The 26,553-nt window shown below is 45.9% G+C and overlaps 1 protein-coding gene and 2 non-coding genes across 9 annotated transcripts in view; 1 reads left to right on the top strand and 2 right to left on the bottom strand.

Annotated features, from left to right (window-relative positions):
* The window catches only part of PIK3C2B (phosphatidylinositol-4-phosphate 3-kinase catalytic subunit type 2 beta), a 71,107-nt gene extending 58,218 nt beyond the window's left edge, over positions 1-12,889 (bottom strand). For 4 of the 7 annotated variants that reach the window (XR_010150944.1, XM_016936888.4, XM_063792910.1 and 1 more), the window contains exon 1: positions 12,750-12,889. The gene's annotated coding sequence lies outside the window, so the exon portion shown is untranslated. Of the gene's footprint in view, positions 1-8,199; positions 9,135-12,749 lie in introns of all 7 variants that reach the window. The other 3 variants (XM_016936891.4, XM_063792906.1, XM_063792900.1) reach the window with 2 other exon arrangements.
* Positions 12,890-24,904: 12,015 nt separating this feature from the next.
* On the top strand, positions 24,905-24,977 carry TRNAK-UUU (transfer RNA lysine (anticodon UUU)). The gene has a single exon. It is a non-coding gene; the product is annotated as a tRNA-Lys (tRNA).
* A 427-nt stretch (positions 24,978-25,404) lies between these two features.
* Positions 25,405-25,477, bottom strand: TRNAK-UUU (transfer RNA lysine (anticodon UUU)). Its single transcript has one exon. It is a non-coding gene; the product is annotated as a tRNA-Lys (tRNA).
* Positions 25,478-26,553: the final 1,076 nt, after the last annotated feature.

Below are 26,553 nucleotides of genomic sequence, written 5' to 3'. Positions count from 1 at the left end.
TGCTGGGATTACAGGCATGAGCCACCACGCCGAGGTCACATTCTTAGTGTCACTGGCAAAGAAGTCTGAGAAAAAAGCTTAAACCCAGAAGAAAAAGGTAAACAGGCCCTCTCAGCACCAGGGGGCAGCTCCGGCCCTTCCCCAAGCAGGCTGTTCTCTGCGTTCCAGCAGGCTGAGGGCACTCAGGCAAAGAGAATGCCACAGAAGGAGCCTCAGGCAGAAGAGCTTCACAAGAGCCCTCTCCCAAATGCCCCCAGGCCTTCTGGCAGGCCCCCCAGGGTGGCCGGTCATTCCCTAAATCAGGAAGGTGTAAAGAAGCCGTGGGGTCCCCACAGACCAGGGTAGGAAAGGAAAGGGACACCGGTTTTCAAGCAGTTCCAGTCTTTCAATCCAGAGAAAAACAGAAAAATGAAACACCCCTAAACATCTGATACTCATTTACACAGGGGTGTGAGAGGTCAAGGTGTTAGTCCCTCCCAGGGCCATTTGCATTAAAAACCAGAATCTAAGGAGGGGAGCACCCAACCCAACAGGCCCTGGAAATGGTAAGACTTCTATTTTCCCAGGGAGGAATGAGCCATGAAAAGACGGGGTGCTCTCTAATGTTAGGCCCCATAGCTCCATGGCCTCCCCCTGGTCTCTGCTCCTGAGTGTAGGAACCTCTTGCCTCTCTAGAGTACAGTCCCCACAATGCTGCCCACTGGGCAGCCTGCCCCTTTAAGGCACTGACCCCTCCAAACCCTGGCCTTGGCTATTCTTAGCCCAGGTTGATCCAGGTGGCCACGGTCCTCTGCCTACAGCCATGCAGTTCCCAAGCTGGGAGCCTCCATTCTTCCTGGTAGCAGGCCAGAAGGATATCCTGCTCCAGGGTCAGTCAAGGACACTGAACCCAGCGGGAAGACCAAGGATTCTACTTTAGCCAGGTCAAAGGAGAAACCCTACTCAGGATGCAACGCCTTAAGAGAGAACTGAAGGCTGGGTGCAGTGGCTCATGCCTGTAATCCCAGCACTTTGGGAGGCCAAGGTGGGCAGACTGAGGTCAGGAGTTCGAGACCAGCCTGGGCAACATGGTGAAACCCCGTCTCCACCAAAAATACAAAAATTAGCTGGTGTGGTGGTGGGTGCCTGTAACACCAGCTACTTGGGAGGCTGAGGCAGAAGAATCTCTTGAACCCAGGAAGCAGAGGCTGCAGTGAGCCGAGATCGTGCCACTGCACTGCACTCTGTCTCAAAAAAAAAAAAGAACTGAGAAACAAGATATTCTCCAAGATGCCTGTGGTGTCCCAGAATCCTCAAACCACAGGAAGAATATCTCGATGGGGGGAATGGGAAGAAGGCAGTGGTCCTGATGGTGCCAGACCACAGGGGATCCCAGAAGGACTGCCCATGTCAGCCTGGTCACCCCTAGACATGTTGCAGCCGTAGGTTTCAGTTTCCCCTTAGCCCTGCTCACCTGCACGTACAGCGTGGTATGGACTCCCCATCCCTATTTCCATTTGCACCTGACTCTTAGGGTCCCAAAGCCATGGCTACCACTGGGGGTGCCTTTCTCTTCCTCCTGCTTTCTCTCTCTCCTGCTTCCATCTGAATTCAAGATCCTCAGAAAGGCCAGGCACAGTGGCTCACAACTGCAATCCCAGCATTTTGGGAGGCCAAAGCAGGATGATCGCTTGAGCCCAGAAGTTTGAGGCCAGCCTGGGAAACATAGTGAGACTCCATCTTTACAAAAAACACAAAAATTAGCTGGGTGTGGTGGCATGTACCTGTAGTCCCAGCTACTTGGGAGGCTGAAATAGGAGGCTCAACTGAGCCATGATTGAGACACTGCACTCCAGCCTGGGTGACAGAGAACCCTGTCTCAAAAAAAAAAAAAAAACGATCTTCAGAAGCCTTCCCTGGTTAAGCCTTCCAATATCTCCTCACTTTTATTCTCAGTGTCTCCTTAATACCCTGATACTCTGTGTTTCACACTGATAAAAATGGTGGCCCTGTCGCCTGGGGAACAAGAGCAATGCTTTTGCTTTGGATATTAACTGACCATTTTTGCATCTCTGTGCATGGAATGGTTATGGGTCATGAAGATTTTGAAAAAAGAAAGTGACTTTAGCGAGGGGGAGGGGTATAGAGCAAAGAATCATGTCAATTAGTTTTAATGTTGCTTTGTACATGCCTTGATGCCTTTCTCCGATCTCTTATCCCCCCAATTTGCACAGGAAGGTCCCAAGGGAGACAGATGTCCTTAAGACAGAACCTAAGTCTACACTAAGCAAAGGGGACACTCGGCAGCAGGGTGAACCACTGGCACAGTATAGCATGCTCACATTCCACCAGCCCCTTGCCCATGTGACCCTCGCCCAGTGTCTCCCAGGGTAGCAACAGTCAGAGGTCATTCTCAGCAGGGATTCACTGACTGCTTAAGCTGGATGAGCGGCCAGGGTGTGACTGTGTAAGCATCCTGCACCAACAGTCCACAGGAACTGTGTCAAAACACCTTTCCTGTGTATGTGCCATTTCAAGGTCTGTGAAACTAGTACAGCCCACTGTAGCAACAGGAGTGAGGGTGTTACACTTTGTGCTGGTGAAAGGGAAAGAGAAGGAAGGCAGAGAAGTGGGGAGACAGGAGGGAAGACTACATGCATATGAGCATCACAGAAATAGAAGGAAGGAAATATACCTTTGTTTCCCCCCTCTGGTATTTTGTGCCAGGTCCTTACTTGGTCCTCACAACAATCCTTAAATGTGGATGTTATCATCCTTCTTTTATGGAAGAGGAAAGTAGAAAACAGGAAAGGGATGCAATAATTGGCCCAAAGGTCACACAACTTGTAAATGATAGAATCAAGAGTTAAACTGAAATGTGTGTGAGCCCAAACTTCATGGTCTTTTTCCCATCCTGTTGTGGAAACCCAGGCACATCACATTTGATTAAGTGTTTAAGCTGATGGCCGGGCGCGGTGGCTCACATAATTCCAGCACTTTGGGAGGCCAAGGTGGGCGGATCACGAGGTCATGAGATCGAGACCATCCTGGCCAACATAGTGAAAGCCCTTCTCTACTAAAAATACTAAAAATTAGCTGGGCATGGTGGCGCATGTCTGTGGTCCCAGCTATTTGGGAGGCTGAGGCAGGAGAATCGCTTGAACCTGGGAGGTGGAGGTTGCAGTGAGCCACGATCGTGCCACTGCACTCCAGCCTGGGCGACAAAGCGAGACTCCGCCTCAAAAAAAAAAAAAAGTGTTTAAGCTGATGTTGGTGATTATTCTAGAACACCTCCATGCTCTCCACACCCCCATCCCAGAACATTTCACTCTCCCAGGCCACTCAAAAAAATAAACATAAAAATAAACAAACAAGCAAAGCAAACAAACACACCCCACAGTTTGGTAGACAAGAGAACCAATGAGCAGGGGGCACTGTGTGAAGTCATACAGCTGGTCAGTGATAGAGGTGAGACCAGAAGTGGGAGTCCACGTCCTTAGACTCCCTCTCCAGTGCTCTTCCCAGGCTGAGCTATAACCAGTCTTCCAGTCTTTTTTTTTTTTTTTTTTTAATTTTAAGAGACAAGGTCTCACTCTGCCATCCAGGTTGGAGTGAAGTGGTGTGATCACAGATCACTGCAGCCTTGACCTCCCAGTCTCAAGCAATCCTCCCATCCCAGTTTCACAAGTGGCTGGAATTACAGGGGTAAGCCACTGCACCCAGCTATCTCTCCCATTCTTAGAATCCTTCAGGAAAGGAAATCCCCCAGCCTTCCTGTTCTAATCTCTCTCAAATTGGTCCATTCCTTTCCAAGCCTCTGATGACTTTAAGTGAAATAACCTATATAAAGCCTATATTGGGCACCAAAAAATTTGTTATTCCTTTCTTCTACCTGAATGATTATTCTTTTACCTGAAAAATTATTTTATTGGGCACCCAAAAAATTATTATTCCTTTTTCTCACCTGAATGATGAATGATTGAAACAGACCACTAACTAGTCTGTCTCCTTGCTGACCCCCTAAAGTATCTGCTCTCCACTGCCAGGATAATCGTCCGACAGGGCAGCTCTGATCATGTCATTCTTCCTTTTTTTTTAAGACAGGGTCTTGCTCTGTCGCCCAGACTGCAGTCCAGTGGCAGGATCTTGACTCACTGCAACTTCCACCTCCCAGGCCCAAGCGATCTTCTCCCATCCTAGCCTCCTGAGAAGCTGGGACTACAGACGTGGTCGCCACCACACCTGGCTAATTTTTTGTCTTTTTGGTAGAGATGGGGTTTCACCACGTTGCCTAGGCTGATTTCAAACTCAAGCGATCTGCCCGCCCCAGCCTCCCAAAGTGCTAGGATTACAGCCGTGAGCCACCGCACCCTTTTATTCATGGGGGATGTGCGATGGCTGTAATATAAGAGCAGTGCCTGCACATCCCCCATGAATAAAAGTGACTTTGCTCTTTTGAATATTTTTATAATTTTTAATGTGCTCTACTGCATTTATGTGCATTCTGCTTTGGATTATCCCTACTAGTGACTAGAATAAAAATAATAGCTTTTATTTGTATAGGTATTTATAGCTACAAAGCACTTTTACAGACATTAGCCCACTAATCTTAAGAATAAGGCTGGCCATGGTGGCTCACGCCTGTAATCCCAACACTTTGGGAGGTCGAGGCGGGCGGATCACCAGAGGTTGGGAATTCCAGATCAGCCTGGCTAACACGGTGAAACCCTGTCTCTACTAAATATATAAAGTTAGCTGGGCATGGTGACGCGCACCAGTAATCCCAGCTACTCAGGAGGCTGAGGCAGGAGAATCACTTGAACCCGGGAGGTGGAGGTTGCAGTGAGCTGGGATAGTGCCACTGCACTCCAGCCTGGGTGACAGAGTGAGACTCAGTCTCAAAAAACAAAACAAAACAAAACAAAAAGAATAAAGATGGCTGGGCACGGTGGCTCATGCCTGTAATTTCAGCATTTTGGGAGGCTGAGGCAGATGGATCACCTGAGGTAGGGAGTTCAAGAGTAGCCTGGCCAACATGGTGAAACCTCATCTCTACAAAAATACAAAAAGTAGCCGGGCATGAAGGCAGATGCCTGTAATCCCAGCTACTTGGGAGGCAGAGGTGGGAGAATTGCCTGATCCTGGAGGATGGAGGTTGCAATGACCCAAGATTGTTACTTAAAAGTTGTGTTGGTAACTGTGTTAATAAATAAATAAGAGGTAATCTTTTTTTGAGATGGTGTCTCACTCTGCTGCCCAGGCTGGAGTTCCGTGGCACAATCTCCGCTCACTGCAATCTCCACCTCCTGGATTCAAGCAATTATCCTGCCTCAGCCTCCAGAGTAGCTGGGATTACAGGCACATGCCACCAGGCCCAGTTAATTTTTGTATTTTCAGTAGAGACAGGGTTTCATTATGTTAGCCAGGCTGGTCTTGAACTCCTGACCTCAGGTGATTCGCCCTTCTCAGCCTCCCAAAGTGCTGGTACAGGCGTGAGCCACTGCGCCCAGCCTCTATGTTTGTTTTCTAAAGAGACAGGGTTTCACTCTGTTGCCCAGGCTGGAGTGCAGTGGTGCAATCATAGCTCACTGTAACCTCAAACTCCCCAGGTCAAGTGATCCTCCCACCTCAGCCTCTCAAGTAGCTAGGACTATAGGTGCACACCACCATGTCTGGCTAATTTTTAAATTTTTGTATAGATAAATCTCGTTCCATTGCTCAAGATGAACATTCTTACTTTTATCATTTCAACATGTATCTACAAACACCTCATTACATACAAAACATTCCTTTCCACTAAGCCTTTAAACCGCATGGATTACCTCGTATTTATCTTTGTCTCCCCCAGGATACTTAGCACAATGTTTTACACGAAGTACATGCTCCAGTACAGAACTGTTAATACTGTGTTCTCACTGTGGTCTGACCAACCCAGAGGAGAAGAGTTAACAGCTCCTCATCATAGGATCAGAGGTTTGGAGGCTGTTTGAAGGCAAAATTGTAATGTATTTTTCCAAGTAGACACCCCATAGCATTTATCAGATTCTTAAGTTTAGAGATCTCCAAAATAATAAACACCACAGTTCTAGTTTCTATAATCTCTAGGAAATGCTGCCTAAGACTGTATATATTAAGACGCTGGGAAATGCTGCCTAAGACTGTATATATATAACTCTTGGGGCACCTTATCACAATCGATTCATATTGAGCTTATAGAATTACCCCACTCCATGAAGAAACTCATCCATTTACCTGCATTTTGGGTGGGAGGGGGGTGCAATGTGGTTCCCTCAAGGTCAGGGACCACACTCAATTCAAGGTTGTATTCCTAGAATTTAGCACAAACCTGCTATTGAGGAATAATAATTACAAGAACCATGAGCTGTTGAGTCACCATTTACATGCATCGGGCACTGCTCTAAGTAGTCCATTAATTAACTCATTTCATTTTACAACAAATTTTGTCTGGTATTATTATTTACCTCATCTTATGTATGAGGAAAGTGATGCACAGATAAACTAAATAACTTTTCCAAGGTCATACAGCTTGTAAGTGGTGGAGCCAGGCTTTGAACCCAAGTAATCTGGCTCCAAAGCCGTGCTCTTAACCATCTGCCGAACTTGCACTGCCCCTCATTTGATGAATGAGTGAACAAATGTAAGAATGAATGAGCAGAGGCACTGAAGATGTTTTTGCTGAATGAACAATCAACCAATCATTAACCCACCTTTTGTCTCTACCCTGTATAATCTATAGGATTATCATGAGAGTCCTTCTCAAACTTTCCTTGCGTTCAACTAGAGAATCTCTCCAAGTAATTCCCTATCTATCAGTACAGAATTCCTGTCAGTAACATTAAAAAGCTTGGTTTAATTCTTAGTGAACTACTCTTAGTGGACTAAGAACTATGAGTGAACTAAGTTTTCTCAGAACACCAAGCACTAGGCAAGGGTTTTACCTGTCCTCTTCACTGCTGTGCACGTAGAAGAGTGTCAGTGCACATTCAATGTACAATGGTGGAATGAATGCCCAAAAGATAAAATGCAAACTCCTTCAGTGGCTCTGGCGAGATTAAACTGCTTTCAGTTCACCTCGTTCACCACACTCCATTCCCCATCCTGCCCCAATTCCTACTCATTGTTCAAATCTCTGCAAACACTTAATTTCCTCCAAGAAGTCTGACCATCAAAAAGGCCCCACTTATGAGTTCACAAGGCAACCCATATTTCCCCTACTCAATGACTTAAAAGTACCTAAAGTCACTAGTAAACAATCAAGATGTTAGTCAAATTAATGAATAAATGAATGAGTTCCTTTTTAACATGATCTGATAGACTTAAACCCTTGTGATCCTATCGTCTTCCAGAAATGACTTTAAGAACCACTTGTGTCATTACTGGCTCTTGGGGAAGCTCCATCTCATTCAGGACTCGAGCCTCATGAACATTTTTTTTCTCACAGTCCCCTTCAGCATAGCACAGAAGGAACACAGGTTCTAGAGGTTTCCTGACCTAGACTCAAATTTTGGCTCCTCTCAAGTTAATTGTACAAACTCTTTATTATTATTATTATTTTCAGAGACAGGGTCTCTGTCACCCAGGCTAGAGTGAAACCTGGATGCAATCAAGAGTGGTGCAATTACAGCTCACTGCAGCCTCAAACTCCTGGGCTCAAAAGATCCTCCCACTTCAGCCTCCTGAGTAGCTGAGACCACAAGTGTGTGCCATCACACCCTAATTGTTTTTATTTTTATTTTTAGTAGAGACAAGGTCTTGCTATGTTGCCCAGGCTGGTCTCAAACTCCCGGGCTCAAGTGATCATCCCATGTCAGTCTCCCAAGTGCTGAGATTACAGCATAAGCCACTATTCCTGGCCCCTATCTTTTAATTAAAAAAAAAAAAAATCTGCCTCCGTAAAGTCTAGAGTGAAAATCTAATATCTCTGGCTACAATGTTCTTCTCCCAGGATCCCAAAACAACCCATTTGCAAACCACCTCCCTTTTCTTGGTGAGAATTAAATCCACTCTACTGGTGCTCGCAGTCACATCAATTTCTTTCACTCTCTGGGAGACACACAGCATGGCGAGTCAGGAATGGGACAAACACTCTGCTTTCAGAAAATGAGGGCTCTTAGGGAGACGTCAACAGTTGAAGGGCTCCATCATTACTACTATCTGGGCTTTGGTTAGTTTATTACCTGAGACAAAAAGAACACATACCTGATTTTTCTACCTGGCAAGGCAAACTGTAGTTTTTACTCAAAATGGAATCCTTTTGGCCCTCTACTCTTCTTCCCTCATCCTTATAACTTACGGTTTGCTGCAAAGGACGCCATCTAGTATGAGAGAAAGAGAGAAAGATGTGGCTGGAGAGAATGCTTCCACTCAAGCTTCTTCCTGGCGGGCTTGGCTTAGCGAGGCTTGAGGAATGAGCCATGTGTGTGAAACAACTCTCTAATACTAGGCACCCACCTCTGTGGTGGAACAGTGGCAGGAGTGACACAGTCATGATGGAAGGATAACAGTTTCCAAAGAGGCAAACAATCTTTGGCTTCTCTGAAATACTGTGAAGCCTCTGCTAGGTGAGACTTCCTACAGAGAGTTCTCAGGAAGAGGAAGGAGTGAATTGCTAAGGCTTCCTTCAGCCACAGGTCTTATTTCTGCTTCAGGACTACAGTGAACCTCTCTCTTCTTCCTTCTCTATACCCTGAGGGCCTCTGCTCCCCAAAGCACAAATGTCTTCTGATTCTTTAGTCTCCTTAACCAGGGTGATGATTTGGGGTGAGTGAATTCCATCCCAATGTCCCAGTGTTTTGGGGAAGTAAATTTCCCAAAGACAAAGCCACTAATTGGGTCGGCACGAAACTCCAAAGTGCTGCAGGATAGGTCCTTTCACAGGTCATGTTGTGATCTGCGGGGTAGGCGTTCAGTTCCAGCATTGCTACTAACTGCATGACCTTGAGAAAGTCACTTTTTCTCAGGGAAGTGATGGCCCAGGTCCTTTCCAGTTTTGATACTCTATGTGATCTTACAAAATGCAAGAACAAGCTGGGAGAGGTGGCTCATGCCCGTAATCCCAACACTTTGGGAGGCCGAGGTGGGAGGATCACTTGAGACCAGAAGTTCGAGATCAGTCTAGGCAACATAGTGAAATCCTGTCTCAACAGAAAAAGAAAAAAAAAAAAGGCAAGAATAGTCCCTCAAGTTTCATTTTATAAAACAGATGCAAAATAAAGCAGATATGAAAATACCAAAACAAGAAATCTGCCTTAATTTCCCCAGGATCCTCCAAGTCCCAAACCTTCTATTAGTGTTGCTCAGAAGGCAGCAATATGACTTGATCAGATTATCCCACATCTCTTCCTTCCTTGGAAGGTAGACATAGAAATAAAAATGCATAGAAAAGCAGATGAGGCCCAGAAAAATTTATTATGCCTACATGCCCATGAGATGTCCCAGGCTGGTGACGTCTCATGGGCATTCAAGGAATCCATTAAGAATGAATTCTGAGGCTGGACATGGTGACTCACACCTGTAATCCTGGCCCTTTGGGAGGCTGAGGCAGGTGGATCACCTGAGGTCAGGAGTTCGAGACCAGCCTGGCCAACATGGTGAAACCCTGTCTCTACTAAAAATACAAAAAATTAGCCAGGCATGGTGGCACACGCCTATAATCCCAGCTACTCGGGAGGCTGAGGCACAAGAATCCCTTGAACCTGGGAGATGGAGGTTGCAGGGAGCCGAGATGACACCACTGCACTCCAGTCTGGGTGACAGGGTGAGACTCTGTCTCAAAAAAAAAAATGAATTCTGAGGCTGGACATAGTGGCTCATGCCTATAATCCTAACCCTTTGGGAGGCCAAGGCAGGAGGTTCCTTTGAGGCCAGGAGTTTGAGACCAGCCTGGGCAACATACTGAGACCCCATCTCTACAAAAACTTAAAAAATTAGCCACACGTAGTGGTGCATGCCTATAGTCCAAGCTACTCAGGGTGGGGACTGAGGTTGAAGGATCACTTGAGCCCACTGCACTCCAGCCTAGGCAACAGGGAGAGACCCTGTCTCAAGAACAAACAAAAAGAATGAACTCCACAATTTTGCTGTCCCTTTCTGTTCTCCCAAGACCCAATATCTCTCTGAGTAGCACTGAGGCTATGAACACAGGGTAAGGAGTGAGACTGCTTGCTTCAAATCCCACCTCTATCATTTACTAGCTGGCTGACATCAGTGAGTGTTAGCGATTACATTACTTGCCAGCTCAGCATTATCCTCTCTATAGGCAGTAGCCAGCCTTTGGAAGGTGTTTATCCCTCCTCAATTCCTACAAATATCATGAGGCATCCTTTCCTTCTCTCCCAGTTCCCATCCTGCCAACACTATTTAAAGAAAAATACCCAAGGAATACAGCAGTTACCTTGGTATTGTCACACTACTCTTTCCTTAGCAAGAAAGAAAAGGTCCCAAAACATTCCCTACTCCATGTGGCCCTCAGATCCCACCCTATCCCCATCCCTCACAGATCTCCCTCCCTTATGTGGGAGGCTAAACCCAGTAAGAATAATCATTTGTAAAGTACTCTGTAGTTTTCAGGGTACTTTTGCACACATGATTCTGTTTAGTTCTTGGTAAGCAGCATTTCATTATTAATCCTGTGAGCCATGGCTACTCCCCCACCTCCATTTTACAAATATACAAACTAAATCTTAGGTCCACAAATTGTCTGTGCTCACATAGCTAAAAAGAAAGTCACACGAAGACACTGTTTTCTCTACTACTTCACATTATGATGTCCAAGTTCACATCCTGGGAACATGAGGAGCCTGAACCTTATGGCTAGTTACAAGCCCCTAAAAGGAACAGAGACCTCATTTTTCTACCCACTGGTCCAGGCCAGGGCTATCCCAGCTGAAGCACCACAGACATGATATAGATGCAAAGCACCAGGCACAGGAGGAGTGGGGACACCACCAAGCGGGGACCAAAGGCCCACGAGGGTATAGAGTATCTGCCAGAGCATACTAGGTCATGACAAAGACCAAAGGCATTCCAGACCACCAAGGAAGTCCAAAGGAGCTCCCCCAGAAACAGCCCAAGTCCCCAGATAAACTGACCCTTCCTCACCCAGCACACCCCCTTGGCCCTTTCTCACTCATGCTTCCAGTGGAGAAGGAAATAGACAAGCAGCCAGGCCTGAGAGCTTGATCAGATTCAGCCATACACACTCAGCAGTAAGCTCAGAGCCATGGCAATCAAACCTCAGGCTCACCCAAAGGCCAAAGGAGAAGCAGCCACAGCCTGGGTCTAGGGCTCCAGCTCAGAGCCACCATCTCTTCAGACGCTGGCTGCCAAGCAGAGCTATAAAATGTGCCTCGACTTAATTTTTCCATGGACACAACCTCAAGATGGGCCAGCCAGACTCTGGAGGAGCTGGGATTCCAAAGGCTCACTGCCTCTCTGCTCTGGGATTGGCAGCTGGAGTTGGGGAGAGGGAATTATTTGGGGGTCGGCATTGCCACCCCCTGGGCCATTTCTCTTCCTAATATCTTCCCAAAGCCTGATGCAGCAACAGAGTAAGTTTTCATTCAGCACTGATTCAGGGTTGGAATTTAGTACAAATTGCTTACATCTGCCTGGCCATATCCCAAATAGGTAGTTTAGAGCAAGGAGGAGGGGCAGCATTGGCCCACTTCTTGGAGCCCGGGTAGCCGCCTGCTAAAGAATCTGGTGCCATGCTGGGACCAGCCAGCCCAGGGTACAAAACTCTCCAACAGAGTTGAGAAAAAACAGCCCAAGAGGGCTGCCAGAGACAATACAGCGATTCCATCCCAGGCATGATTGGAAGGGCTGGGGCGGGGAAGCTACGAAGACCCCAGAAGCGGGTGGAGATGGAGAAAAGGCAGGCCTGAAGGAGCAAGAGCAATGGCAGAAAACACACACACACACACACACACACACACACACACACACACTTCAACATCAGCCAACTAGGGTGTGTGCACTAACCTCATACATTTGGTAACCTCTTCCCACAATCCAGAAGCCTGCCAAGCCCCTGGGCTCCCCACCCTACTCCACCCCACACCAGCTTGGCAGCCTTGCTTGTGCTTCCTGCTGCGATTGCTCCTCCAACATCAAAGTCACCGCTGTCGGGAGCTGAAAATGAGGGACAAGTATAGGCCAGGAGAGCAGCGCCTTCTCCCAGCACCGGCGAACTCAGGCCTGAGGGTCCCTCTCCCTCTTTCAAGCTTTCAGTCTCCTTTTGCTGCAGTATCCTTATAAGGGAGAATCCAATTCTACCCTCCGCCCGACTAAGAAACGTACACATTCCCCAGGCTAGATGCTGACTTCTCACCCAGTCCACAGAAGGCACTAACCCCATCACAGGACAGGTTTTGCTTTTTTTATTTCTTATCTTAAATAAACAAACCCCAAAGCCATTGACTGGTTCAGATCGCCCTGCAGCTGGGAGCCAGGAAGTGTGTTTAGCGAGAAGGGGGTGGAGACGCGGGTGCCTGGAGCCCCAGAGGCCCTGAAGCTGCTGGAGTGGAGTGGAGTGGGGTGAGGGGCAACCTGCTCTGCCCGGCGGGCAGGAGCTCAGGCTCCCACGGCGTCCGCCGCTCAGCCCGCCGCCAGGAACCCTCGGCTGCTTCCATTGTTGCACCTCCGCTGTTGCCATGTTGGAGGGAGAGCCCCCTGACCTCGGCTGCCTCCACTCTGGGGGCACTTTACAGACGCTGGGGCCGATGCAACCCGCAGGATGCGTGTCCTACCTGCGCTAGCTGCTGGCTCTGCTGCAACATCCGACGTGTCTTGTGCCTGGCGACGTGGGCTGCTCGCTCCGCGCCTCCCGGGCTCGCTCTGCGGCTCCAGGCGCCTCTTGCACCAGCGCGAGAGGAGCTGGCCGGCCGCACGCCGCCTGCTCCTGGGCCGCTCCCCTCTCCAGGCTCCGCACAGACCCTAGGCTCCAAGGGGCAGAGGGAGAGGCAGCAAAGGGCGCAAGGACCAGCTTGTGGGGGTGGGGAGGGGTGCTCTCCGCCGAGAGCGTGCGCGAGCTCGCAGAGTCAGGCCACCCCGGGTGAGACAATAGCGGGAGCAGCAGGCGAGAGAGGGGAAGCCATCTCCCGGACACCCGGCGCACTGCACGGCGACGCGACGCTCGGCCAGACCCTGCCTGGACAGGCAGGCACCAGGCTGCCGGCTCCAGCCGCAGCGCCGAATCCGCCGCGAGCCGGAGGGCGGGGCGGCTGCTGGAACCCGGGCCGCCCTTCGCCTCTCCCCTCCCCTTCCCCCTCCTCTTCTCTTCTCCTCTCCTCCTCTGCCCTCCGACTCCCGCCCCACTTGCCATTGCGTGGGGGAAGAGAAACGCGCTGGCGTCAAGTTGTGCTCTGCAACCCAAGAGCCAGGATTTCCACTCCCCACTTGGGTGAGGGTTTTTGCGGATGGTCGTTAGTTTCCCCTGCTGGAACCCCTTGGCTTTGGGTCAGAGGAAAGCGCAATCATTCTGCTAGAAATGACGGTGCTGAGGTCCAGTTATCCGTTTCAGGAATTTCTACCATAATTACGGTAGCGATGTTCGGGGGATCCCCTACCTTGAGGGTTAGGTTGGGGTAGAGAGAGGCTGTCTCCGGGCTTTACACGCTCAGTGTCATTCGTCTTTCTGTCTCCTTCCTTCCTCCCTTTCTGGAAGGGGAGTCTCGTTTGTTTTTGTATTCGCCCAGGTGGATCTTCCGAGCTGCGATCGAGGAAACAGCAGTCAACCTAAGTAGGGAGGGGAGATAGAGGATCCTCCAACCCAACTAGGGTAGTGAGAAAAAAAATTAAAAAAAAAAAAAACCTTTCATACAATATGTTATATTTAAATTTTCTACTCTAAATACCTTTCTTCCAGCAGTGGTCTCTGGAAGAATTTTCCTAAAGGCTCCACCCAAAAGAAACCATGAGTTGGCCAGCTCCTCGTTTGCATTTGGTTTGCATAGTACCAACGATCACTAATCTCAAAGTATATTTTCCTAAAAACGTGAATCGTGTTTTCCTCCACTGCCCTCATTTCTTCTTTCTTTCTCGACAGACTATGAAGATTAACACCTGGTCCTCAGCCTCTCAAGTAAAGCCATGATTAAATAAATTTGTTATGCTTTTCTCTTGTTAACTTGTCTTTTGTTATAGAAGTGTCGGCTGTGACTCTTATGATGGGGAGGAAAGGGATCACTCCCGTTTCTGATCCTACAGTGCCTTCTGTACCCAATGCTTGTGACTTTCAGTAGTCCACTTCACCCTCTGAATATCAAGAATAGCGTCCTCACCTGTCACGCTTTCGTAATGATCAAAGGAGAGAATGTAGGTGAAACATCTTGATAATTAACTGAAGGCAGCTTGGTCTGCACATATGTCATAATGTATATGATGCTACTCCTGATCTCAGGAGCCACAGGGGTTAAAAAACGTGTCCGTGCACTTGTTCACCATACATATATTTATGACAGCTTACTCTGTGTCTGTCATCAGGTCAAGCTCAGGAGCCTGAGAGAACAGAGTGTTACAGGGGCCACTGGTGGTTCTTTTTTTTTTTTTTTTTTTTTTTGAGACGGAGTCTCGCTCTGTCGCCCAGGCTGGAGTGCAGTGGCGTGATCTCGGCTCGCTGCAAGCTCTGCCTCCCGGGTTCACGCCATTCTTCTGGCTCAGCCTCTGGAGTAGCTGGGACTACAGGCGCCCGCCACTATGCCCAGCTAATTTTTTCTTTTTTTTTTTTTTTTTTTGTATTTTTAGTAGAGACGGGGTTTCACCATGTTAGCCAGGATGGTCTCGATCTCCTGACCTTGTGTTCCACCCACCTCGGCCTCCCAAAGTGCTGGGATTACAGGCGTGAGCCACCGTGCCCGGCTACCACTGGTGGTTCTATGCTGCTAGGGTGAAAAGTCTGAAGGAAAGAACTAACAGGAAGTAGGCATGGGTAGCTGAGTGGAGGATCAGATCACAGGCTTTATCATGCATTTTGGTAAGGAAAAAATTGAATAAAGAGAAACCAGGGCATGCCAAAAAGTTTAGGTGCTGTAGGTGACAGAGAACCTGCTGTGCACAAATGGAGCTGGGAAGTAGTGTGACCAGAAAAAGACTTCCTGGCATATTATAGAGAAGGATTTGGAAGATGCACTGCATGTCTTCCATTTGCCCCTCCAGATCTTCCTGGCCCTCTGGCTTCCTAGACTGGGTTGGCCAATGGGAGCCATGGCTGAAGATTGAATAAGGAGGGAGGTCAGGGGAAACTGGATATTTATTCTTCAGGATTCCTCTCTTTGGGGTCACAGTGCACTGGCTGCCACCCTCAACCAAAGATCACAGCTTCCACGGGTGGTTCTCTCTCCCCTCCCTCTCTCTTTTGTTTTTCTTTTTTTCTTTTTCTTGAGACCGAGTCTCACTCTATTGCCCAGGCTGGAGTGCAGTGGCTTACTGCAACCTCTGCCTCCCGGGTTCAAGCGATTCTCCTGCCTCAGCCTCCTGAGTAGCTGGGACTACAGGCGCATGCCACCATGCCCGGCCAAATTTTTTTTGTATTTTTAGTAGAGACAGTGTTTCACTTTGTTAGCCAGGATGGTCTCAATCTCCTGACCTCATGATCCACCCTCCTCAGCCTCCCAAAGTGCTGGTATTACAGGCGTGAGCCACAGTGCCAGCCCCCTTCCTCTCTCTTGATTCAGGTAATCACTCCCCTCCTTTGACTTTTCGGGCCTGGGGGTGGAAACATTGATTTGCTACTGGCCCTAGTAGATTGTACACTATTTCTTGTGGTTTTCCTGTACTCCGCCGACCCTTTATAAATTGTCTCCTTATTTTTTAACCTCTCCTCAAATTACCCCTCAAGTGCAGTGTGCCATTTGCTTTCTGCCAGGACCTAGTAACACAAGTCAGGAGTGCAGCCTGGGAGCTCAACAGAGAAACCATGGCTACGTTCCAGGTGGGAAATCAGGGAATCTCAAAACTGTGCCAGAGCTGTGGCAGTGGGGATGAAAAAAACGGAGCAGATACAAAAGATACTTATGAAGAGAAATCAATAGTATTTGATAAATATTTAAAATGTAGGAAATTAGGGAAGAGGAGGACTCTGGAATTACTCCCCATTTGAAGCCTTAGAAATTGTTGGCAGGTGGTACCATTCCCTAAGTTAGGGACAATTAGTAAGACAGGGCCCAGGTGTTGGCAGAGGGATCTTGAGCTTAATTTTGAACATGTTGGGTTTGAGGTATCTGTGGAATGTCTAGATGGGGATGTCTAGTAGACAGCAAACTTATGAAACTAAACTCATATTGGGGTGTGGACAAGTGATAGCAGCTTTGGATTCTGTAGGTTATGAGTAGTCAGTGAAGTTATAAGCCTGTATGAGGTCGTCCAGATGGGCATAAGGAGGAAAGAAGAAACAACCAGAGAGGTAAGAGAAAAACTGGAGGCCACAGAGTGTCAGAAACTAGGGTGGGAGAATCTCAGAAGAGAACGACTGGATAACCAGTGCAGCAGGAACCTCCAGGAGGGTAGGCTGGAAAATGCCTCCAGTGGATTCTAGGCCTAATTCATTCCCTGATTCAAAGCTGGTGCTCAACAAATTATTGGTCACTAAGTGAATGAATGAACCTGGATCTAGAATAAAAGAGACATGCTTTTTCTAGAGGCTTGGCGATTTAAGACAAGGAGAAATATAAGGCAGTGGGTAGAGGGGAATGCAGGATCAAAGGGGAGACTTTTGTTTTTTCTTTTTAGGATAAGAAAGGCTTAAGCATGTTCATATGCTGAAGAGTAAGACCAAGGAGAGCGAGATCATGAATAGGAGGGAGTTGGGACCCAGGTATGTGGGGTGGAGCTGCCTCTGATATCTTTGAGAGGAAGGCTGTACAAAAGCAGAGGCATCTGTAGACTGGTAAAGAGACTAGAACTTGAGACTAGATGTTGAGAGGACTAGTTGCTGCCTTGTAGTCTCTAAGCAATCTGCTGAGAGAGAAAGGCTCAAGATGAGGTTAAAGGCTTAAAGAAAGTGGTTAAGGTTGCTGGGCACGGTGGCTCATGCCTATAATCCCAGAACTTTGGGAGGCCGAGGTGGACGCATCACCTAAGGTCGGGAGTTCCAGACTAGCCTGACCAACATGGAGAAACCCCGTCTCTACTAAAGATACAAAAATAGCTGGGCGTGGTGGCGCATGCCTGTAATACCAGCTACTCGGGAGGCTAAGGCAGGAGAATCGCTTGAACCAGGGAGGCAGAGGTTGCGGTGAGCCGAGATCACGCCATTGTACTCCAGGCTGGGCAACAAGAGTGAAACTCCATCTCAAAAAAAAAAAAGTGGTTAAGGTTAAAATAGAAAGGAATAAGGAATGAGAGTGGTAGCTCCAGAGAGAGGAGAGAGAGAGAGAATTGTCAGCAGAGTTGAAGATACAGCTGGCATTGGATACTCTAATATGTTGTGGCTATGAATAAAAACATCCGAATGTTTTCATCATTTTCTTCTGCAGCACTTGGAAGCCCAGGTGTAGAACATGAGGTCAGGTTTCCAAGATAGGTACAGTAGAGGCATAAAAGGAAAAGAGGGCTCCTGACAAAAGAGGAAGTCCTCAAGGACGGAAGTGAAGCTCAGCAAAGGCTGTGAATCTTCAAGAAGCGGGAGGAAAGGGACTGAGCTACCTCTAGTCTTATTCCCCTTCCAATCTTTTCTCAAGTAACCCAGCCAGGGTGATGTTTCCAAAGCAAACATCTGCTTCTCCTGCTTAAAATCAACTAACATGTAGGACATGGCATTTTTTGACTTTGGTTTTTAAACATCTGTATTCTCAGAGCCTAGAACAATGCCTGGCACTTGTGCTCACAAAATTTTTGGCAGATGAATTAATGCATGACTTTCTCTAACTCTTAAAGTCCAATCTCCTAAGGAAACTCTGAATTCTCTCACAGTCATCCCTTGCTTTTCATTCTAGCCTCAGAGAACAAGGACTTTGTCTTGTGCATCCCTGCATCTCCCAAACTGCACCCACCACATAGTATTCAATAAATATGTATTGAATGAATAGCCTCCCACATTCCAATGTAAACTTCATACTTGGGCCTTACGAAACTCCCTACAGTTCCTAGAATGCACAATATTCTCACCTAACGGCCCTTCCACACGGTTTCCTGGAAAGGGCCTCCTACCTTCAATCCCCACCTCTACCCGCTTCCTTTTATGCAGCTGTCTCTCTACATGGTAGGCAGAATAATGGCCTCCCAAAGGAGGAAATGTCCACTTCCTAATCCCTGGAACCAATGGCTGCATTATTTTACAAGGCAAAAGAATTTTACGGATGTGATTAAGTTAAGGCCCTTGGGAGTGGAAGATTAGCCTGGATTATCCAGGTGGGCCCAATCTAATTACGTCAGTCCTTAAAAGCTGCAAACCTTTCCTAGCTGAAGTCAGGGAGAGATGTGATGACGCAAGACTGGTTGGAAAAATGCAACATTGCTGGCTTGAAAGTTGAAGCATGGAGGTCCTGAGCTGGAAGGGGTGAATGGCCTCTAGAAACTGGAAAGGTCAAAAAACAGATCCTGCCCTAGAGCCTCCAGGAAGGAACATGACCCTGCAGATACTTGATTTTAGCCCAGTGAACCCCATGTTGGGCTTTTGATCTGCAGAACTGTAGGATAATAAATTTGTGTTCCTTTAATCCACTAAATTTGTGGTCATTTGTTACAGCAGCAATAACAAACTAATACATCCTACAACAAATTCTCTGCAAAGTTTCCCTAGAGTGCCTCCTAAGAGTGTCTAGACACACCCAATAGCTACTTGGATTATAACACTGATCATGGGTGTTATAATTGCTTGTCCACTTTTTTCTGAATTGGGGAGGGGACAGAAGAGGAGGGCAACGGACTGTAAGCTCCTTAAAGACAAGGAATCTCCATTATTTTTACCTTTGAATTTCTAGGCCTAATTCATTGCCTCATTCAAAGCTGGTGCTCAATAAATTCTTGGTCAATGAGTGAATGGATGAAAACCTGGATCTAGTTTACAGGAAGACAGAGTGACAGAGCCAGAAAATGAAAAGCTTGAGAGTCTAAGATTTCAGTGGTGACTGGGTGTGATGGCTCATGCCTGTAACCCTGGCACTATGGGAGGCCTAGGCTGGTGGATTGCTTGAGCCCAGGGATTCAAGACCAGCCTGGGCAATATGGCAAAACCTCATCTCTACAAAAAACACAAAAAATTAGCTGGGCATGGTGGTGTGTACCTGTACTCCCAGCTACCCAGGAGGCTGAGGTGGGAGGATCACCTGAGTCCAGGAGGTCGAGGCTGCAGTGAGCCATGATGGTACAACTGCATGCCAACCTGGGCAACAGAGTTGAGGTCCTATCTTAAAAAAAAAAAAAAGATTTCAGTGGTAATAATAAATAGATTACTGGTCAGGGAGCAAATGGCTGAAATCAATGGAAGGAGATGATGGTAGAATCTGTTTATCTGTGCTATATTCTCTCATAGGTCTGCTCTAGGCTAGGACTAAGCTGTAATACAACTCAAAACTAATATTTTGAAAGACAGTATTTATAACAATTTTATTTTAAAATCCTTCAGTAGGCTTTCTTCAAAAATATTCAAATATCTTTGAAAGATGATTGGATGTTAGAGATGGGGTGGGGTGCTCTGTAAATATTTTATGGATAGATTGACTTCTTCAATCCTTTGACTCTTACTGGCTTTGAAATCAGTCCTACTTCTTCCCTACACCTTTTCAATGATCCATGACATTTGAGGGCTGCATTGTTTAGGGAGTATTTATTCCAGTATCTGAGCTCTTGATGCTGTGTAAGATTCTTGGGCTCAGCCAGGCATGGTGGCTCATGCCTATAATTCCAACAGTTTGTGAGGCTGAAGCAGGAGGATCCCTTGAGCTAAGGGAGTACAAAAGTAGCCTGGGCAACATACCAAGACCCCATCTCTACGAAAACATTTTTTAAAAAAATTCACCAGGCATGGTGGTGCATGCCTGTAGTCCCAGCTACTCTGGAGGCAGAAGTGAGAGAATCACTTGAGCCAGGAGATTGAGGTCACAGTAAGCTATGATTGCAACACCGTCTCAAAACAAACAAACAAACAAAAACAACCTGTACTATACATCTTCTTAGTACCTTGTGATGGTGTCAGCTCCAAAGACTCTATGCACTATACTGTGACAATAGAAGACTGGGCCCCAGAGTAGGTAGCTAGGACTTGGTGTTGGTTTGGGGAACTCTGGGAAGGAAGGGTCCACAACTTTCCCCCTCTGTGCCTAGCTCACTGCTGTGGAAACAGTGGGTAATCAGATTGATGGTGATTTTTTTCAAAGGCAGTAAGTCTGATGAGAAGGAGGGTAAAAAACATCCCTTTAAAAATTATTATAGTAGGGATCAACAAAATGAAAAGGCAACATATAGAAAGGGAGAAAATATTTGCAAACCATATATCTGATGAGGGATTAACATACAAAATATATAAGGAACTCATAAAACTCAATAGCAAAACAAAACAAAAACAAATAACCAGAATTTTGTTTGAATGTGCAAAGGACTTCAATCAACATTTTCCCAGAGAAGACATACAAATGACCCACAGGTATATGAAAAGGTGCTTGACATCATTAATCATCAGAGAAGTGTAAGGCAAAACCATAACGAGATATCACCTCACACCTGGTAGTGTGGCTACTCTCAAAAAGTCAAAAGATTACAAGTGATGTCGAGGGTGTGGAGAAAAGGGATCTTTGTACACTGTTGGTGGGAATGTAAACTGGTACAGCCATATGGAAAACAGTATGGAGGTTCCTTTAAAATATTAAAAATAGAACTACTGTAAGAACCAGCAATCCCACTTCTGGGAATATATCCAAAGGAAATGAAATCAGTATGTTAAAGAGAGATCTGTGCCTCCATGTTCATCGCAGCATTATTCACAATTGACAAGATGTGGAATCAGCAGAAGTATCTGTCTACAGGTGACTGGATAAAAAAAATGGGGTCCGGGTGCGGTGGCTCATGCCTGTTATCCCAGCACTTTGGGAGGCCGAGGTGGGCAGATCACCTGAGGTCAGGAGTTCAAGACTAGCCTGGCCAAAATGATGATGAAACCCTGTCTCATTAAAAATACAAAAATTAGCTGGGCGTGGTGGCAGGCGCCTGTAGTCCCAGTTGCTTGGGAAGCTGAGGCAGGAAAATCACTTGAAACCAGGAGGCAGAGGATGAAGTTGCAGTGAGCTGAGACCATGCCACTGCACTCCAGCCTGGGCAACAAGGGTGAAACTCCGTCTAAAGAAAAAAAAAAAGAAACAAAGAAAGAAAATGTGATACATAAGGAAATCCTGCCATTTGCGACAACATGGACAAATCTGGAGGACTTTATGCTAAGTGAAATAAGCTAGAAACAGAAAGACAAATACTATATTATTTCACTTATATGTGGAATCCAAAAAAGTTAAACTCATAGATACAGCAGAATGATTACCATGGGGCTGGCAGGTGAGGGAAACGAATAGATCTTGATCAAAGAGTACAAATTTTCAGTTGTAAGATGAATAAATTTTGGGGATCTAACATACAGTACAGTGACTATAGTTATTAATAATTTATGGTGTACTTGAAATTTGCTAAGAGTTTAATCTCAAGTGTTCTCACCACACCACACGCACACACTTTAAAAATAATGGGAGAAATTAAATTTAAGAAGTAGGAGAATCACCAAATATATAGAATCTGTGAGTTTAGTCTGCCCTCTAGTGGGAAAATTAAGTTCAACAGTCTGCATAAAGAAGCTTCAAGAAGCACTCCAGGAAGATTTTATGCTAAAGTACAAGATGGCACTTGTAGTGTTTTTGATGCAACATAAATGAAGCAAACAGATTCATTTCATGCTATTTCGGGTGGACTTTGCAATGTTAACAAGCCGATCTTTCAATAGCTCACCATTGCCTGTAGGATAAAATCGTTTGCCTTAGCCTGATGGAAGTGTAGTCTCCAATGTGACCTTACTCCTCTCTATCTCCTTCTGCTCCAACAAGATTAAGTTATTCCCCATTCTCTAAATACACCTTGCAGTCCCCACATTCCTTCCAGATTTCCTGTTTTCCTCCCTACTGTGCCTAGCTCACTGCTGTGGAAGCAGTGGGTAATGAGTAAGCAAATTTTTGATTGATTAATCCCATTCAGTTTAATTTTAAACAGCAGGTTTTGTTATCCCGGAAGAAAGGGAGTGTGATGTAACAAAGCCTTAGGGAGGAAAAAACTTGAAGACCCCTTTATCTATTCTTGCCCTTTTAAGGAGGCCTGGATAGACACCATTTCCCTTCCTTAAAATTTAAGTGTTATAATTTATTTCCACATCTCATTCATAGAAACAGTTCTAGCAGTTTTTCCTTATCTAACACAGTGGGTGCTGAAAAAAATATGTCTAAATAAATAAATGTCTGTGTTTTGCTCATTACCATTTCTTCAGTACACCTCTAACATTGTTTAAACTGTTTTACTGTTTAACTTGTTTAAACTGTTTAAACTGAAATATGATCATGCAGTTTCCCTGCTGAAAACTCAAGGGCCCAGCCACCCTTATTTTATAAACCCTGCTTTCCTGTCCATCTTCATCTGCCGCCACTCCACTTTATGTTGAAATTGTTTGTTTCTGTGTGTGTCTTCTTTCCTAGACTGTCAGCAGGACCCATGTCCTACTCATCTCAGACTCTAGGGCTAGCGCATAGCCTAACCTGTAATAGACGATCAGTAAATGTTTGTTGAATTAAATCACTCCATTCTGGCAAATTTTGAGTCTGTTCCTTCTAATCTTATTCACAATGGAAAAAAGTAACAGAATGGTAAAACTTTAGAATTACAAGTTATCTCGAGGCCATCTAATCAATTTCCCTTGTTTTATAAATGTGGAAACCCAGGCCTGCTCAGGATCACACAGTTTGTTGGTCTTTGTTCTGTAAGAATCAGACAATTGTAGGAAAGAAAAATTCCTCCAACTGAGGCTGAGCTATTTTGTTGTTCATTGTGTTCAGAAGCCACTAGTTCCCAGAAACTAAAATAAATTCCCTTATCAGTATTTGAAATTTCATAATCTTGTGTTCCACACCCCATGTGTCAGGGTTGATGAAATTTGATTTTAGGTGGCTGGGCGCAGTGGCTCATGCCTGTAATCTCAGCACTTTTGGAGGCCGAGGCGGGTGGATCACCTGAGGTACGGAGTTCGAAACCAGCCTGGCTAACATGGTGAAACCCCATTTCTACTAAAAATACAAAAATTTAGCCAGGCGTGGTGGCTCGTGCCTATAATCCCAGCTACTCGGGAGGCTGAGGCAGGAGAATCGCTTGAACCGAAGTAGTGGAGATTGCAGTGAGCCGAGGTCGCTCCATTGTACTCCAGCTTGGACAACAAGAGCGAGACTCCGTCTCAAAGAAAAAGAAAAGAAAAGAAACTGATTTTAGGAAAAACTAGGCTGATCTGGAGATTTGTATTCTTAATACTCTATGTTGCTCCCACTGGTGCACACTGCTTTGGGAGGATTCATCTTATGAGATTGTCTTGAAAACTGCAACTTGAGGCCGGTGCGGTGGTTCACACCTGTAATCCCAGCACTTTGGGAGGCAGAGGCAGGCGGATCACCTGAGGTCAGGAGTTCAAGACCAGCCTGGCCAACATGGTGAAACCCCATCTCTACTAAAAAAATTCAAAAATATTAGCCGGGCGTGGTGGCAGGCGCCTGTAATCCCAGCTACTCGGGAGGCTGAGGCAGGAGAATTGCTTGAACTTGGGAGGCAAAGGTTGCAGTGAGCCGACATCCTGCCACTCCACTCCAGCCTTGGCGACTGAGTAAGACTCCGACTCAAAAAAAAAAAAAAAAAAGAAAAAGAAAAGAAAAGAAAACGGCAACTTGCCTGAAAGGGGAGGAAAGCCAAAATTCAATCTAAATTAAAGGTCTAAACTCCTTTTCCCGCAATCTTAATTCAGACCTTTCCACAATCACGTCTATTTTCTTATAGTATTAGCTCCTCTGTGCATGAATCAAAAGTGTCTTTCCTTCTTTTTTGCTAAGTAATACTTATCTAACAACTACATCATCTGATGAATGGAAATGTATTTTTCATTAATGGGAGAGATGTTGTAATCTAGTTTGGTAGAATAATTAAAATTAAGAGATCTTATCAGAGAAGTGCTAAATAGAAGGCAGAAGTATAATAAAAAGAGGTTGCTCCTTGGCACAGCTGCAAAGATTGAAAGAAAAAAAAAGAAGAAAGGAAGGAAGGAAAGAGAGGTTGTAACCCCATGTCTAAATTTTGAATATTCATCTTGGTTGCCCATTTTTCTGTCATTTACTACCATTAATTTCCTTTTAGAGAGTTTAGTAAATACTGGTAACTTATCAAACATGAAACAGCTGAAGAACACATGTTCTTCATGGAACATGTGTGAATGGAACAAAAAGAAAAGGAAAGGAAAATATTTGTTTTGCTTTATCTTGCTAAAACAAAAAACAAAAAAAAACCCTTTAATTCTAATTAAAACCTAAATGTAGCTACTTAAAAGGAAGCAGGCCGGGCGCGGTGGCTCACGCCTATAATCCCAGCACTTTGGAAGGCCAAGGTGGGCGGATCATGAGGTCAAGAAATCGAGACCGTCCTGGCCAACATGATGAAACTCCGTCTTTTCCAAAAATACAAAAATTAGCTGGGAGTGGTAGCGCGCGCCTGTAGTCTCAGCTACTCGGGAGGCTGAGGCAGGAGACTCACTTGAACCCGGGAGGCGGAGGTTGCAATGAGCCGAGATCGCGCTACTGCACTCCAGCCTGGCGACGGAGTAAGACGACACCATCTCAAAACTGAAAGAAAAAAAAAAAAAAAAAGATAGCAACCTATATGAAGTGAACAGAAACAGTTTTTAGTCGGGAGCGCCCGGATAGCTCAGTCGGTAGAGCATCAGACTTTTAATCTGAGGGTCCAGGGTTCAAGTCCCTGTTCGGGCGTTGTGCTTTTCGTCACTTTAAGCTGCTAAATCCCATCAAGTCCCATGTGTGGACATCGTAAACCCTTACATTTCAAGTTGAATTCAAATCATTTTTCACTGGTTTCAGAATATGCTAGATAGACGTGTTTTCAGGGAGGAAAAAAAATGACTGAAAAGTCATTTAATTTCCTGGCGAGTATCGAGGTCTGGCACAGTGGTTTCCCAGAAAAAATATTTGTTTTTTGATGGCTCATAATTGAGAAAGGAAGAAAAAAACTTAAAAGCAAGCACCTTGTGCTCTCACCACAAAAAGAGGTATGCGAGGTAATGCATAACCTTATCAGTTTGATTTAATCATTCGACAATATATACGTATTTCAGAACATGGTGTTATACACCATAATGTATACAATTTGTATTTGTCCATTGAGGAAAAAGGAACAACACGCCCGAACAGGGACTTGAACCCTGGACCCTCAGATTAAAAGTCTGATGCTCTACCGACTGAGCTATCCGGGCTCCCGTAGGTGACTGGTTCTTCTGCCATTTCTTACATAAGAATGAGGACCCTTGAGTGATTGCATCATCCACGCTGTGAGACTGCTTTAACGCCATTCAGAAAGTTCGTGATTCGTGCGTAAAAGGAAAAACAGAAGGCCCAAATTCTGCGCCTTTCACCAGCATCACCAGCTAATTTAGAATTGCGAGATATTTATGCGCCTAGTAAGCATGATTAGGTAGGCTTTTTTATTTGTAATTAAATAGGTTCAGGATTAAAAGAATGGCGAGGTGTCACTTTTGAAGTGCTGTAATAACCTTCGATCTATTTTACCATTGATAACAGAATGGGCATCAGTGCTGAAACCTATCCAATAATAGAAAAAAATGAATCTGTCTAAGAGACTATGAATATGCTGTTCTGAAGCTATCGGGTTGCACCGTGCGGTATAAAGTGAGAGAAAGGAAGGATGGTGAGGTTATCCAATAGGTCGCCTGAAAGCATCCAAGTTGTTTTTTTGTTTTTGTTTTTGTTTTTTTTGAGACGGAGCCTCCCTCTGTCGCCCAGGCTGGCGTGCAATGGCACGATCTCTCGGCTCACTGCAACCTCCACCTCCCGGGTTCAAGCAATTCTCCTGCCTCAGCCTCCCGAGTAGCTGGGATTACAGGCGCCTGCCACCATGCCCAGCTAATTTTTGTATTTTTAGTAGAGACTGGGTTTCATCGTGTTGGCCAATCTGGTCTCGAATTCCTGACCTCCGGTGATTCTCCCGGCGCATCCAAGTAATTTTAAGGGGCGCAAACTCTGGAGGAGTTCACCAGCAGCGACCTTGGGGGTAGAAGCCCTACTAAGCTAGAGAGACAGGAAAACTGAACATGGCATTGAAGAGAGATTGTTTTGATCTTGGCATTGGAGGTTCTTCCCTTCCGTAGCCATCAGTAATTTGAGCACTGCCCTTTGCTATGGAGCTGGTGTTGAGAATGACCACGGTAGAGCTTTGAGAGTGGGACAGTAAAGGTCTTTGTTAGCTGATGTTACTTCACCTTAATTCCATCCTTAACCTATTTCGGGGTGATTGCTCTGGTCCAGCAATTCC

Source organism: Pan troglodytes, chromosome 1, assembly GCF_028858775.2.
Source record: "Pan troglodytes isolate AG18354 chromosome 1, NHGRI_mPanTro3-v2.0_pri, whole genome shotgun sequence".
Taxonomy (NCBI): Eukaryota; Metazoa; Chordata; class Mammalia; order Primates; family Hominidae; genus Pan; species Pan troglodytes.
The sequence above is the reverse complement of the archived record's forward strand: the minus strand, read 5'-3'. Positions and strand labels throughout refer to the sequence as shown.